The 16,499-nt window shown below is 48.8% G+C and overlaps 1 protein-coding gene across 6 annotated transcripts in view; it reads left to right on the forward strand.

Moving 5' to 3' along the window:
* Nucleotides 1–1,066: 1,066 nt before the first annotated feature.
* Nucleotides 1,067–16,499, forward strand: part of LARGE1 (LARGE xylosyl- and glucuronyltransferase 1) — a 631,116-nt gene continuing 615,683 nt past the window's right edge. For 2 of the 6 annotated variants that reach the window (XM_025399700.1, XM_025399701.1), the window contains exon 1: nucleotides 3,511–3,944. The gene's annotated coding sequence lies outside the window, so the exon portion shown is untranslated. Of the gene's footprint in view, nucleotides 1,476–3,510; nucleotides 3,945–16,499 lie in introns of those variants that run through there. The other 4 variants (XM_025399702.1, XM_025399703.1, XM_025399705.1 and 1 more) reach the window with 4 other exon arrangements.

A 16,499-nucleotide genomic window follows, 5' to 3' on the forward strand; every position in this document is an offset into this window, starting at 1 on the left:
TAGATTTCCCGGTTCCTTGTATCAGGCACACAGAAAAACGGAGTGTTTTCTGGCTTCCTCTTTGAGATGCCTTTAGGGCCCCCTAGTGGCTGTTTTAAGACCTCAGGTTTCTTAGGATTAAGGTCTCTTTGACCCTAATAAAAAAAAATCAGACCTTTCCGAATCTCTTCAGTGACAGGTACAATAACTGTGTGGAGATAAATAGATAACAGTTGGTTTAGATAGCTCAATTTATTTTTTTCATTTTTCGGTTCTCAGCAAAAGCTGTGCTCATTCTTTAGAAATAACAGATATATCACCTTACATATTTTATTCTGCATTCTCATACTATATCGTAGAGGAAATCCTTTTAAGACATTTATATCTTGGTTTGTGTCAAAGGGCTATAATTCCTAGTAACTACATCCTACTTCAGGGTTTCCATGTATATTCATATACATATTTAGTTGCTTGTACTGGGGAGTTGAGGTGCTTTACAATTTTCCAACGTAATACTTTAAACGTGGGGGCTTGATGTACTAACCAGAGGGCTCAGTATGTGGCATATTTCAGTCTGACAACATTAATATCATTTAGAGCATTAGCTATGCCAGTGACTGCAGGAACTTGCAACCTTTATTTGATAAAACAAAGCTTTTCCACATTTAAGGTGCTTATTGACCAATGCAAGTACATTTTGTGAAATCCACTAATAAGGCATTATGTCTTCAACATGCGTTACTGACCAGCGTGAACATTGCTATCTCCCACACGATGGTCACATTTTTCTTTCTTAGATTCTATCTAGAGAATGTACACTTGAGTAATTATAATGGAGATATTTTTTTCCCCCGCAAGCTTATCTTTTAGTTGCTGATGTTATTCAATTATTTCTCCTTCGCTTGTAAATTTCAGGTCTCTTTTCCTTTCCTCAGTCACGTTATCTTTATTAATATGCTAATATGCTGTAACAATGCATTTTACACTACTAATGAAGTGAAGCAAAGCAAAACGTAAAAAGAAAGTACAAATTCTGGCTTAAACTTTACCCGGTTCCGGGGCGGGGGTGGGGGTGAGACAGGAGGAAGAGAGTAGGAAGGAAGGACATTCGGGCGGCAAAAAAATAAAAATGATCCCCTTGTTTTCAGCGCGTTCTAGAACAGAGCTGCACGTCAGAGGAAGAACTGAGCAGCCTTCGAGCTAAAACACTCGGCATTAAACTTTGACACTTCAATGGTCTCTAGAATATTAGGTAATAGTTTTTCATATAATGTTCTTCTCCGATACGGTAATGGCATCAAAACAGATCGGCTATGCCTGCAACGTGCACGGTGAGACTTATCCCCGCAGAGATAAGACAGCAGGACCCCAGCCTCGCAGTTAACTTATCCCGAAGCTCCAAAGCAAACGTCTTTTACTTCTTCGCCGGGGACGCTGCTGTGCCACCGCTGCCTCCCTTTCGCATTCTGCTGGGCTCCGTCAGCCGCTGAGATTAGGTAAACAGCGCCCCGGAGCCGGGGCAGAGCGGGCGCTGCTGCTGCTGGTGGGGGTCGTTGTTTCAAGAGGCTGGAGGGAAGGGGGATGGGAGAAGGGTCCCAGCCCGGTCAAGCCAAAGGCCGAGAGTGTGGTTACCCAGGCGGGAGCCAGGTCTGGAGCGGAGCAGGGGCCGAGCCTCGGAAGCCCCTGCCCACCCCCAGGCCGACCTCGAGGAGTGGGGTCAGCTCGGCAGCCCGAGCTCGGCGGCCTTTTCCCGCGCGCCCCGTCACCAGCCCATCCTTCCCCTGCCCCTTTCAAGAACTAGGGTGGGCTTCCCGCTGCCTCGCCAGAGTCCTGGAGCGCGGAGAGGCGCGCAGAGGGGAGGCAGAGACCCGGCGGCCCGCGCGGCTGGGGAGAGGTGGAAACCCGGGGGGAAGGGGACCCCAGAAGCCCTGGGACCGAGCTGGGGAAAAACCCGGGAGCTGGATCGCGCGCCCGGAGCTCCAGTCTCCGAGTCGGAGTTGTGCGGCCCTCGGCGTCCTCTTTCTCTCCCTGCTTCTCTGCTTTCGCCTCCTCTGGGTCTTCTCTCGAGGGCATCCTCCTTCCATCCATTCTCACACCCCCGCCCTTGTACCCCGACCCATTTCGCCCACTCCTCCTGTGGCTTGGGAGGACTCTCAGCACCCCACCCTCGTTCCTAGAACTGGGAGGCTGGAAGTCCATTCAAGGGATGTTGCGCGCCGGGTTCTTATGCCAAGAGGGAAAGAGCGAGAATAAAACCAGCAGGGGAGGGGCGTGTTGTGCGTGCACGGGGTGTGTGTTTGGGGTGGGGGAAACAGAATGTAGTTTCCTCAGAGGAACAGGAAGCCTTGGACAGGATTCTTGGAAACTGAGCCCAGAAAGATGCCGTCAGAGCCCTTCAGCGGGGCTCCTCACAGACTCCAGCTGCCCCACACCATGCCCACCTCTGAGAGAAGCGGCGACCCGAGGCGGGGAAACTTCCTACTTCTCACGACGGCTGTTTTGTGCAATTTGGGGAGCAGGCTGCATGGTCCTGCAAGCCTGCGAGCGTCTCTAACACGGCAGCTGCGAGCCCGTCCCGCTTCCCTTCCCCCCCTTTCCGCGAGGCACGCCAAACCCGAGGCGGCCGGGAGCGGCCGGGGTGGGGGGGAAGAAGGGCGGGGAGCTCTCAGCTTGCACCCTTTCATCCCGACCCGGCCCGGGATCCCGGCTCCGGGTGTTGCTTCCGCCTGCCTGCCAGCGAGCTGAAGAAGCACTGGGGCGGAGTCTCCCCGGGGGGCGGAGCCTGTGCGGGGGCGAACTTTCGGTCCGCGCGGCTGCGGAGCTTGCCATTGGTCGGCCGCTCGGTCACGGGGTCGGAGGCGGGCGCCGAGGAGGGCGCCGGCCCCGCCCCCGCTCGGAACCCAGCCCCGGCTCGCGGTCCCCCCCGGCTGCACAGACATGACACAGACACACAGTCACTGCAGCTGCTGAGCGAGTCCGGCGCTCTGGGCACGCGGAGGCGGCGGGGCCAGCCCGAAGCCCGGACCCCAGCGCCCGCCCCTGTCGGCCCCAGCTCGGCAGCCCCCTCCTGACCGGGCGCGGGAGGCGGGGATCGCGCGCCGGCTCCGGCCAGCGGCGCCCGGCTGCCCGTGGCGGCTGCAGCGGCCGCCCAGCTCCGAGCGCCGGGCGCTCCGGGAAGCCGGCGCATCTCGGAGGCGGCGGCGGCCGAGGCCGGCGAGCGCTCCCGGCGGCGGGGGCCGCCCGCCTCGGCTCCCCGCACCCACCGCACCGCGATCCGCTCGCCGCGCCTCCGCTCCCGTGACCTTCCCGCGGCGCCTCCCCTAGCCCCGCGCCCCCGGCCCCGCGCCCCAGGCCGGGGCGAGGCCCTCTCCGGCGCCTCCTTCCCGCGGAGCCGCTGGCGGGCGGCGCAGGCCCTGGGGGAGAGCGCGCCGCGGCCGGCTGCAGCCCCCCCCCGCGCCGCCGCGCTCGGCGCCTGGCCCGGCCGGTGTGTTCCTGCCCCGCCGCCGCGCTGGAGCCCGGGCGCCCGAAGCTGGGGGCGCGGCCGCGCTCGCCTCGCCGGGCCGTTCGCGGGCAGGCCCTGCCCTGAAGGGACGAATCGGCTGGGAGCGCGGGAGGTGGAGTCGGCCCCGGCGGCCGCTCCCTGTACCCAACCCGAGGCGGACCCAGGCCCCTGCCCATGCGGGGCGCCCCTGGCTCGGAAGAGTCCCCCGGGCCGGGAGCAGCTCCAGGCAGCGGCCCCGGAGGAAGAGGAAGAAGGGACAGTGCTCAGCTTGGGCGACCCGGACCCTCGCCGCGGCATTTGGAGCCGGGGGCAGTCCCGAACTCTGCGATTGGCACCGCCGCTCCGAGTAGGGCAGCGCCTGCCGGGACCCTGACCCGGACCCCGTGCGCCTCGTAGGCGGCGGCGTCGCCGCGCCACCCCGTTCTTCCGCGTCTCCCTCTGCCTGGCGGCAGTCACGGCTAAGGTAAGAGCCCCGGAGTGCGAGAGTCGCCGCGGGGGCGCCGTGGTGTGCAGCGCCGGACAAGTTCTCCGAACCTGTCGCTGGTACCCCCTGTACTCGGGATGCCGGCGGGGAGGCTGGGCACACCCTCTGCTGCCCTGGCCGGGAGCCCTGGAGAGGCTGGAGGTGGAAGCCCTCAGTCTCCGACGTCCCGAGGACCCCCTCAGGGCCTGCTCCGCTTCTGGGCACACAGGCTGCTGGCAGGGAGCGAGCCGGGAGTTGTTTCTGGTTAACACCAGGAGTGCATGTGACCGATACTCGCACCCGGGGCCTCACTTGTTAGCGGTGAGCACCTGTGGTTTGCGGAGCCTGCCGTGTTTGGAGAGGCCCGACTTGGGCGGTACGCAACTACCTTTCCTGGTGTGATGCTGTGAATAACTTTTCTTGTTTCTTCTTGCAGACAGTCCGGGGCAATTTGGGGGCGAGCAGCTACAGCTTGCGAGTCCCTCTTTAGGACAGAGTGGTTGGTTGGCATTTGCTATCTGTAGGGGGGGAACCCAACCAGCATGTCCTTCCTATTAGGCAAAGCTGCTTGTGAGGAGTGATCAGTGTACAGCTATGCAGACATTCTTGTAAGTGTCACTACTTTTGAAGTTTTGAAGTGAGGACTCCAAAGTTTGTGTATCCTCAAGTTATTTAGTTCATTGCCTTATCCTCTTTTAAATGTTCCTCTTGAGGAACCTCAGTTGTACAAGCCTGTCCTTGCCTGTTTGAAATTTATGAAACCTATGAGCTTCCCCCAGAACAATCTGATTTTAAGTGGGTCACTTCGGAGGGAACAGATTGTCTCTTGCACACTGAATCCATCCCTTGGGTGACCCTGTTTAATGGGGATGGATTTTTTTTTTTTGGTCCCTATGCTGATGTACCTCGGTTGAGCAGGTTACTGCTGAATTCAGAATCCGTGAATTTTGTCACTCAGTCCATTAAAATGATCTCCTGAGGGAGCAAAATAGCAGCTTACATTTTCCGTGAGTGTCACTGGAAGTTTTACAGGGTCTTATGTAAGTGCCCAGAGAGAGAGACAGAGGAGGGAGTCGGGGGAGATCAGGCTCCTGCTTCCTTCAAGGGAAGGAACGGAGGGGGTGGCAGGTGGGGGCGTCCACCTCCCTGATATGCAGATGCCTATTCTCTCTGACACAGGTGTGGAGACCTGAACTGCTTATCATTCCGTGGAGGCGGTCACCTCAGGTTAATTTTTCTCCTCACCTCTCCTCTCTTCCCACCTCAGGAGTCAGCTTCGATAGACTTAAGATAAGGAAAGCTGCTAAATTAAGAAAGGAACAAGTGGTGGTGGTTTATTTTCCCATCTCTCACAAATGGGTGACATTACTCACCGGCACACTTGGTCCTCACTAGGGATCAAAATAAAAGAAATAAAAACGCTGGCTTTAAGATTTCACGCATCTCTTAGTGTACCTTTATTGTTCAAGAGTACTTTACTTTAGTGAAAATTGCTTGTGGAGAACACATTTATCGAGCCTGTCCCTGTTAATTCCATGCCAGGAAGAAAACTCACTCGAACAGAGAGGCAAAAGTCACCAAGATTTAGAGGTTAGTGGGTTTTTGAGAGTGGTGAGGAAAGGAATCAAATCTCCCTAGCAGGACAGAGAGGGTTTTAAAGGGAAGATGGGATTGCTGTGGAGTGAGCAGTAGCTGCTGACAAGTGTGGGCCCTCCTGCTTCGCCTAATGAAGTGTGCTGGGGTGTGGATTAACTTTTTGATGTGAGCTAATGCAGATACCTTTGGTTTTTAAACCATACCTGGAAGGGCCTTAGAAATGAAATGAAAGGGTTTTTTCATCTCATCATAGGTCTCGGAAGTGCTTCCATCTCTTGGGAAGGTTGTGAAGGTTTCCTTTGTTTCTGGGTTCCTGAGCTGCGCTTTAAAGTTGATGCACAGTGCAGGGAGGGTGCGTCCTGTAGTGTCGCCATCCTTCAGCCACCTACAGTAGCAGGACACTAGGGGGGACTAGTTATCTTTTCCACCACTGAAGAAGAAGAAAACACCAGGGCCTGTGTTACTGTGGTTTATCTTGAGGGTTCATGAGCCTGCGATTTATGTTGAGGGTTCGTGAGACTGTGGTTTAATCTTGAGGATTCGTGAGACAAACTTTTTGGTATCCAGTACAGGCTTGCACTAATGAGTGGATTCTGAGTGCCTAACGGATGGGCCTGCTCACATCTAAATTGTCATTTGGACAACTTAGAACCAGTTAACTGCAAAATGTTATGTGACATTCTGAAAAGACTCAGTTACAATCTCTAAGTATTTAAGGACTGTGCAAAGGCTCTATCCTTTGAATATTAGACCATCCTAACTTTAAGTTCCCTAACAGTTTGTCATCAACACTTCTGTTTGGTTTTTGATGGCATATTTCCTGCAGTCATCATAAAATCACATGGCTTCAAAATGTCTCTGCAGTGAACTCCATCAAACTTCAAATTCCCCTTAAAAATACATTCTTTATACTTACAGATGTCTTGACAGCGTAGTTGCACTTCCATCTCAGATGCTCTCTGCACCTTTAGTAGTATGAAATCATTAGTGTCTACAGGCCTTCCAGCAGAATTGGAAGATAATTCTGCTTCCCTGAAGAGCACTGACTGCCCCATTGCCTAGATTTACCCAAGTAGCTAAGTCTTATCAAAGCTGATTCCAGAGGTGGGGGGAGACAGGCAAGATGCAAGGTAGAGGCCAAGAAGAGCCTGCTCAGTTTAGAATACTGTCACAAAAACAGGTAAATATCACCAAGATGTTGGTCATACTGGATTCCTAAAGGCCCAGTTCAGCGTGTAGAGTTAGACTCTGTTTGAAACCTGTGAACCCACCTGAGTTATTACTTCTCCCTGAACCCTGGGGTCTGGTAGACTGCATTTGTGACCCTTTACCCATATGTGTAGTGCATATTTAGGTAGTTGAAGGGGAGCTATTGTTGTGGTCTAGGAAAAATGGTCAGCAGAAAGCTTTATTTCTAACATTAAGGCTTTATAGATTGATTCTGTTGGGCGCAGAACAGCCAAGGGGTAAGAGATTGGAACAGGAAAATACCATTGCATTTGCCATTGAGCACCAACGATTGAAAACCGATCCTGTGGAGGATATATGCTGTCATCCTAAGACATGAATGGGGTCTTACGAATTTGATGGAAGCCAGATGGCAGAAGTAGAGGCAGGAGGCTGGCCTTCCTTATTGTCCGTGAACAAGATGAAGGTGTCTTTTTGGCTGGAGATTCTCAGAAAGGAGGAGCATACTGAATTGGGGGTGGGGGATATGAGACCCAAAAGGTTGAGAGCTCCAGGCACCCTGCCACTGCCACACCTTGGGGATACAGCCACCTTGCAAAATCTGCTTAGTGTTGGTGAGGCTGCTCTACCTGGAGTATTTACCATTCATTGAGAGGTGTTCAGCATTTCTCTGTCACATTGGCATGTGGAGAGTAGCAGGCAGCAACCAGTGAAGTTAAGGCTTCATTAAATGTATTTTATAAGACTTTTCATCTTTTCGTTTAACAAGTAATAATAGACCATCTACCCTGTGGCAGGTGCCATGCTCTGTGTGGAGGTTACAGAGGTTCTACATTTAGCTTCTAGTCTTTTATGGGAGGCAGACATTCAACTGTTTTTTTTGTTTGTTTGTTTCTTTGTTTTTTCTTTTTTTTTGAGATGGAGTCTTTCTCTGTCAGACAGACTAGAGTGCAGTGGCACGATCTTGGCTCACTGCAACCTCTGCCTCCCGGGTTCAGGCGATTCTCCTGCCTCAGCCTCCCGAGTAGCTGGGATTACAGGTGCCTGCCACTGTGCCCAGTTAATTACTGTATTTTTAGTAGAGACGAGGTTTCACCATTTTGGCTAGGCTGGTCTCGAACTCCTGACCTCGTGATCTACCTGCTTCGGCCTCTCAGAGTGCTGGGATTACAAGCATGAGCCACCATACCCGGCCCAGACATTCAACTATTATTACCCAGTAAGTACTATCCTGCAACCTTGTTCAAGAGATGAGTTTGAACTTCCCAGGGGAGTAGGAAGGAAGGGAATCGCAGGCAGACAGAACAGCATGGAAACCCTAAAGTTATCTATTGTGGTGTGTATGGAGAATAGTCATAGTATGGCTGGAAGGTGGGATGTGCCCAAAGGGAAATGCAGTGTTAGAAGAGAAATAATTTAATAGGATTCCATGCTGAGGACCGTGCCCCAGCTTCTTGCTCTGTGTATTCAAATAGTGGCAAGAATGGTTGCGAGATAAAATCTGAGAATGCTAATTGGTTATTCCTCATTGTTATTACAAACAGAAAATTTCCTTTTTTGTCCATTATCATTGTACATATAGCATTTTGTCTGTTCTTTAAAAAACTATTAGCAATGCAAATCAAGAAAGGGTCCCTTGTCAACCCTAAGTCTGCCCTCTTGTGTACATGAATTACACTTGGCACTTTCATTATGTCATTATGCAGCAGTGGGAAAAATGACAGTGTTACCTGACAAATGATATAGTATGAAAAAAAAACACACTTAGGTGAGAACAAATTCCATTTTGTCAGATTTGCTCTGGGTAGAGTTATGGTTGTGTTTAACACGTGAACAAGGTTCTTATATTATAATCATTTCAGTTCTAGTCTAAACTTTCTTTGCTGTTAGAAAAGAAACAGTTTTGAATATTTGGAATGGGAGCCTAGGTGCACATGTCTGCCCGTGTGTGTTTCTTGAAATGAGGAAACTGTGGTGAGGAAGAACAAGCAACAATGTAACCGCCTAAAGGATATTAGAGAGCGTGGAAAATCACAGTTGTAACAGCAATCTCCAGGGCCAGGTATATTTAGTATATTTTTTAGAAACAGCAAGCAGAAGGACAATGGGGATAAAAGTTAGAAGCCTCTCTCTGTCCCTCTGTGTGTGTGTGTGTGTGTGTATCTGTGTGTCTGTTTGTGTGTTTATGATTGTATGTTTGTCTTGTCTCTATCATCCATCCCTATGTTGATTGGGAGACAGGGTGCTTTAATCAAGCCTGGGGGATCTGAAGTTTAGTCTTGCATCATCCTGTGCTAACTTGCTATGTGACCTTAGAATATTTCTTGATATCTCTGGGCTTCAGGCGCTGTCTCCATACATTAGCGTGTTATTGACCTTGTAAGTAGGAATTTAGAGGCCCAGGGAGGGAAAGGGTTTGCCTGAGTCAGTTATCTTAGCCTCTACACTGACCACTCTTTAGATTTTCTAGTTTTTTCCCTCTGAAGTGGAAAGAAAGAGGCCCGATCAGTTCAAAGGTGCACTCTTCCTTGAAATGTAAAGCACTACAAATACATAAGGCTGAAGAAAAGAATCACAAAGTCTGTGATTGGTCATAGAGCCATTTTCATACAGTAGCAGCCAGACTTGCCTGCTAACTTCTTACCTATGGTGGAAACCCGTTAGTTCTGAAATGTTACACTGTTCCTTGACCACTATTCGAGAATTAAGTGCTTTGTGATTAAAAACAACAGCAACAATGCTGAATATTGTAATTATTTCATAATTAAGTAAATAAAAGCTGAGTTGACCTCTCTGGATTTTGCAAAGCCCTGACTGTAACTTGGAAAGGAAAACCCATTCATTTGGCCTGAATGGGAGATTACCTTGTGGGGGAGCTGTTGGATGAATACCAAGGGTCTTTCGAAGAAAAATAGAGTAGAAGAGCAATTGGGTAGATACACAAGTCAGGAAAATTGCAAAGTGACTTAGGTTGATGCCTCCAAATGTGTGAGTTGCTAGAAAGAGGGCTCCTCACTATGGCTAATCTCCTGGGGGTAGAAGGCATTGCTTATTGGAGAGACGAGATCTGAAGTAAGTATGGTGTAAATAGGAGGTTTGTTCCATTCTTATTTGGGAGTTGAAGCCAGTGGAGGAGTGCTCTATTTTAGGAGAAGTGGGCATATAAAATGGGATCTTAAAACCAAATAATTTAAGATAAGTTAATTGCAGTACAAAAAGATTTTTACCTTACTAAAGGGATTCATAGTGAGTCTCCTTTTAATAGCTAATTCCGTTATTATATTTCAAATTATTTGATGAACACAATCATGACAGACCCTTTTGGAAGCCTCACCTGTTATGTAAAACCAAGGACTTTTCAGCTGGGCACAGTAGCTCATGCCTGTAATCCCAGCACTTTGGGAAGCTGAGGTGGGCGGATCATGAGGTCAAGAGATCGAGACCATCCTGGCCAACATGCTGAAACCCCAACTCTACTAAAAATACAAAAAAAATTGGCCGAGCGTGGTGTTGCATGCCTATAGTGCCAGCTACAAAGGAGGCTGAGGCAGGAGAATCACTTGAACCTGGGAGGCAGAGGTTGCAGTGAGTCGAGATTGCGCCACTGTACTCCAGCCTGGCGACAGAGCGGGATTCTGTCTCAAAAAAAAAACAAACAAAAAAAAAAAAATCAAATCAAAACAAAACAAAACGAACAAAAAAACAAAAACAAAACCAAGGACTTTTCAAACATAAACTAGAATGTTTTAACAAATAACCCACTAGGAGCCTAGTATTCAACTGTATTGCAGAAAGCAGTCCAGTGGTTATGTAAACTGTCATAACTGCTAACCTAACACATAAAGTTACATCGCTTACTTACTTTTGGCAGATTACTTATTTAACTACTGTTCTTCCTGGAGATAACAGTATTCACCTACTCACCTTCATAAGTTCCTTAATCACCCGCACATTCTACCTCTAAGAATATATCAAGAACAGAAGTGGTTTGAAAAGTAAATTAGGTAAGAGTTTCCAGGATTCTGAGTTTTTGTAATTGCAGAAACATGGAATTCATTTTGTTCTGCTTGAGTATACAGGAGAGGCGATGTGTATGAGACATCAAAAGATACCAAAATCAGGCCGGGCACGGTGGCTCACACCTGTAATCCCAGCACTTTGGGAGGCCAAGATGGGCGGATCACCTGAGGTCAGGAGTTTGAGACCAGCCTGGCCAACATGGTGAAACCCTGTCTCTACTAAAAATACAAAAAATTAGCCGGGCGTGGTGGTGCATGCCAGTAATCCCAGCTACTTGGGAGGCTGAGGCAGGAGAGTCACTTGAACCCCAGAGGCAGAGGTTACAGTGAGCCGAGATCACGGCCATTGTACTCCAGCCTGGAAACAGAGTGAGACTTCATCTCAAAAAAAAAAAAAAAAAAATCAAAATCATTCTTGTCTACTGGTTCTTCCTTCACTGTAACGGAAATATCTAGGGCTTTTTTTCCCATTGTTGTTGTTCCTTTATCTCTTACGAAGGTTTCCAAAAAAGAATTTGTTCTAGGAATGGAATAAAATGTAAGGCGTTTAAGGCTTCAGAGGTAATTTTGGGCAACCTGGAGTTGCAGGTAATCACAGGCTAGGGCTGGAATTGAAAATGCAGCCTCACCCATAATTTGAGCCTCTTTTGTCACATTATGGGGCTGTTCCTTGGACAGGCAGCAGACACAGATGGAGATGGAACCCTGACTACTGAGAGAGCTTTGCTCTTAACATAGTCCTTTTCTGAATTACCAAGGCCAATTGGGAAGAAAGGACTTGTGGATCTTTCCAGCTCTCTGTGGTAGCCATAGAATTTAGGAGGATTTACAGCAGAACATGGGCATCTAGGGATTTCTTTCTTCCGTTTTGGTTTTTTTTTTTTTTTTTTTTTTTAATTCATAAGGGAATCTTGGGCTCTTGAGTGTTATTCTGTGGTTAGGAATTGCTGCGTCTGCCTTGGATACATTAAATGCATATTTGTTATTATTGAGTAAGGTGAACCTTGCTGCAGCTAACTAGAAGCCATCCCCTCCCCTTTTGTTTTTAGAACAGTTGGCGTAGATCCTTCATGTGCTACCACTGTTTGTTTAATAGCCTCCTTGACTGATGTCAGCTCTCACCTGGGAATGGCATTTTGTGGTGGTTTGGGGAGCCAAGGGAGGCATAGAGGCAAGCTGATAGGCCGGTGAGGCTTTTCCTTTCTTCAAGAGTGGCGCTGGTGCTTAGTAGGTCTGCAGTTAGTAAGTAGTTGTGTCCACACTGAATGATTTGTTTTGTGAATGAATGGTCGTGTTTTCATTACTGGGGTGGAGGTGATGGGGGAGGGAGACAAGGGTGAGTAACAGTAGACTTGAATGGTGATGAGATAGACTTGAACTCCTCAAGGCGTCTCCCAGCAGCTTTTATTTTAAAAATGTGAAGGATATTTCAGATCAGCAGAACGAATTCTCTGAAGGATCATTGTTGCGGTACAAACATTGATGGCTTTGTAAAAAGGCAAGGAGAGCACAATACCGAAATGCGTGCTTTCTTTCCTCCGAGTTTGTAGGGATTTTAACTTATCTGGAATGAGAAGAATGGACGTGCTGTCAAGCTTGTTCACATTTACATGCCAAGTTGCCTTGAAAATGCCTGGGAAGACATTTTCAATACGAGAAACTTTAGGATGGTTGTTGTCCAGCATGGATGACGATGATTATGAAATGACTTAGATGTAGACAGGCGCTCCCATGTCAGGAGGACGACGAAGTGAACTTGGGAGAATGGAGGGAGGGACTCAGTACTTGGTGCCCAGCAGGAAGAACTCTCCTCGGCCATATTAGTGTCTTTACCCCTTTGCCAATATGACTCCCCGCCTGCTGGGTTTCTCAGTTACACGAGTGCTCTCTGATGCCTACCCTCTGTAAGGTAGAGCTGCTGTGTTGAGAGACTACCAAGGCTGGAAGAGACCTTGGAGCCCCACTAGACCAACACCTTCATTTTACATCTGTGGAAACTAAGGCCGGACCTAAGGGAGGTCAAGATGGTTATTCAGAGGAGAGGTGGAACCAGAACCCAGGCTCCCTGGTCCTCAGCCCTCCCTTCTCTGCAGCATGCTCCGCTTCCATCTGATCTGCACCCAAAGCACCTTCTTCGAGTGTTTCTTTTGTGCCAGGCACTCTCTCATTTGATCATTTTTGTTATTTTATTCTTACAGCCACCTTGGGAGGGGGATGTGCTCACTCTCCCACTTCACAGATGTGGAAACTGACACTTGTGCACAGCCATGTAGAAGGAGCCAGGACTCAACTCTCGGCTGCTCAGACTACTCAGTTTGTTGTTCCAGGACCGACCTTGCCCCTGGCTCCCCTGCCTCTCTGGCCTTGCGATATTTCCTAGGACTCCTCTCCAGGTTTTCTCTGTTCCCAGCCTACTAGCTGTCGCCTAAAAATGCCCCTTGTTTTCCCACTCGAGTGGCCTTGTTATGCTGTTTTGTTTTTGCTGGATCGAAGCCCCCATCCTCTCTCTTGTCTCTGTCTGGCTGAAATCTTTCCTGACTGTAGGCTCTGTGGCACTCTGTCTCTTTGTGGCGTTTCCTTCACTTGCTCAGCCAACGTTGATCAAGCTCCTACTGTGTGCAGGTCCTGGCTTGACAGCAGAACACAGAGGTGCAGAGTCACTCATCATCCTTTCAGGAGCCTCGTCTTGGTGAGGGAGGAAGCGTCTCATAAGGGGATGAGTGAAATTCAGAGGGCCCAGAGGACAGTGTATTAGGTAGCATTTTGCTTGAAGAGGTCAAGATGAGAATATTTGATTTGGGTCTTAGTGATTAGGAGATGGGAGGATAGGGTAGGAGGAGGCATCACCAAACACCAACCAAATCAAGGGCTGTGCTTGGCCATCTTCGGCTTGGCATTGTCAATGTCTACATACTTTAATTCTTATCCCTTCACTTAGATGTTAGAGGCTGTGACTAGGTGACACCCATCCTTGTATCTATGAAAGCACCTTGCTAAGCTCTTAGTACTTACTACTCCTCCACTAAACATTTGTTAAATTAAATTCAGAGTCTCCTGTCCTTGCCCTCAGGAACATAGTTGGAGAGCTTGGAAAAAATGTGTCATAAGGTAAGCAACAATAGAAGAGTAAATGAACAGTTCTGAGCAACAATAGAAAGGATGTAGCAGTGCAGTGAATGGATGTGTGCATTGTGGAGGCTGAACACGGATGGGAAGTCAGAGGTGGGAGCTTCCTTTAGCTTCTCAAACTGAAACGAGGGGTGGGACTTGAGTTGGGTCTTTGGATACAAGACAGGTAAAATCTGAATGGAAGGATTAAGGGAGGGTCGTTTGGCAAGCACAAATATATTTTTCGGGTTGGAGAGGAAGCCACCTTGGGTTTCTGTTAGCAAGGCATTGCAGATGAAGTTGGTGAGTTAGTTAGGGCCTGTGGGCTTTGGGAAGGCAGGGTGACTTTTCATCAGGAGGATGTGGTGTGCTCAAGGCCCTTGTTTTGGAAGGTGCACCTGCATCGTGCCGGGGACAGATTGAAGCGGGGAGAGATAGAGGCTGGGAGACCACTGGACAGGATTTTGTACCAGTTCATATATGAAGTTCTAAGGCCCGCCAGGCTGGAACTGTTACAGGAGGGACAGAAGAAGGGAAGCTTGTGGAGTTTTCTCTGTTGAATCACTGGCTCACACACATTTGCTTGGTATGGAAGTCTGAGATGGCTTTCATTGCCCACTGTAACATGGCCTTTTTGGAATAAAGTCTACTCGTGACACAAGCAGCAAGTCTTAAAATAGCACTTTCTCCTTTGGCTTGGCTTGGGGTAGGGCTTTGGTGAAAATACACTTTTTGGGGCCTCTCTTATTGGGGATTTGTTTAAATGGGCTCAGGGTTATAGAACAACCTTTTTCCTAGCCTTGGATGACACCCAGTAAGGGGCATAATAGAGAAAATTCTTCTTTTCCTCATGAGTGGCTCCTAAAGCAGCTGCACGGAGCTGAGAGCGAAACGCTTGGAGCTCTGACATCTGGGTTCTGGATTCACCTTAAAAGTGAAGCCAGTTTCTTTGCTTCCTGTGATAGCTGGTGTTTCTCTGCCTGAGGAGGAGCTTGCTTTGAGAGTACGGTACACACTTTCCAGCATTGTGGGGTAAGCCATTCTGGATGACAGAATTTCTCAAATAGGATAATCTAATCCCTTACAGACAGCAAGTCTTTATTTTTAATCTTTAAGGAACGAGGGTTTTTCTAGAATGTTCTGTGTACTTACCCTCGCTGGCTCACTGTCAGCCCCTGGAAAACATCAGCTCTCTTATTGGGACACACAAAGCTTGTTATGAACCAGGCCTGCCTTTCTCTGCAATCTCATCCCCCACCCCTGACCACCCCTATTTCATGCATCACCAATCTGTAACTTAATCATTTTCTTCTTTACTGATTATTTCCCCCCAGACCTGTCAAGCTGTACACATAACCCCTCCTGCCTGGTAAGCTCTCTGCTTCTTTATCTGCCCGGACACTTGTATTTTTCCTTCAGAACCCAGCTCAGGCCGTCCTGCCTCTTAAGCTTTTCCTGATACTGAGCATTGAACTGCATCTGCACCTCAGTCTGACTTCTGCGGCTGCACTTTCTGTGCAATAACCTGACTGTTTTGCTAGAGAGCGGGAGCCTTTCAGTAAAACTGCATCTCAGGGGATCTTCTAGGTTTTACCATATGCCTGGAACATGCAGTCAATACAATAAACAGTTGTTGTTGTCGTTTTAGATTTCATTGACTCAGGCATAATGTAACCCTTTCTGGCTAAACCTTGAGTATCATACTGTGCTGCAGGGGTAGATGGGTTGATGTGGATTAGCCTCTCAAAGTATTCAGAATCTGAAGAATCCCTTCCCCCCTCACCAATGACCAGAATGGCTATTGGGCCTTCCTGGGGTGCACTGATGCCTTCAGGAAATCTGGTGGTGCTGGTGAGGGAGAATGCATCTTAGTAATCAATCCAGACCTAGAAATGTCTTCACACAGGTCAGGTGCGGTGGCTCACACCTGTAATCCCAGAACTTTGGGAGGCCGAGGCAGGTGGATCACAAGGTCAGGAGATCGAGACCATCCTGGCTAACATGGTGAAACCCCATCTCTACTAAAAATACAAAAAAAAATTAGCCAGGCATGGTGGCGGGCGCCTGTAGTCCCAGCTACTCGGGAGGTTGAGGCAGGAGAATGGTGTGAACCAGGGAAACGGAGCTTGCAGTGAGCCAAGATCACACCACTGCACTGCAGCCTGGGCGACAGAGCGAGACTCCTGTCTCAAAAAAAAAAAAAAGAAAAAGAAAAAAGAAATGTCTTCACACAAGCTCTCAAGGGCTGAGTATTGAAGTGGAGGATTAGCAGGTAGGAGGACTTGAAGAACCTTGTACCTTTTATGTTTAATAGCATTCCCCATTCTTTAAAGAGCCAGATGCAGAATGGCAGTCATAATTGATGGAGAAACTATCAGACAGTGATGGGGAGTGGCTAGGGAGGATTGGATAAATTTGTACTGGAGCTTAGCAGCGGTGCCTAAAGACTCTTCTCCACATAACCACATGTTTATGTTAGAATATTTAGTATTGCCTCTAGTATTTGTGAGGTCCATTTGGGTTTTTATGGCACTGCCCTTGTAAGCCAGGCGTGAGCGCTACATGAATAGGTTTGCTTAGCAAATCACAGAGGGGTGACAGAGGAGCCCTGGGCATATCACAGGGTTTGTGTGATCCAAGCACT

Source organism: Theropithecus gelada, chromosome 10 (assembly GCF_003255815.1).
Source record: "Theropithecus gelada isolate Dixy chromosome 10, Tgel_1.0, whole genome shotgun sequence".
In the NCBI taxonomy this organism is placed as follows: domain Eukaryota; kingdom Metazoa; phylum Chordata; class Mammalia; order Primates; family Cercopithecidae; genus Theropithecus; species Theropithecus gelada.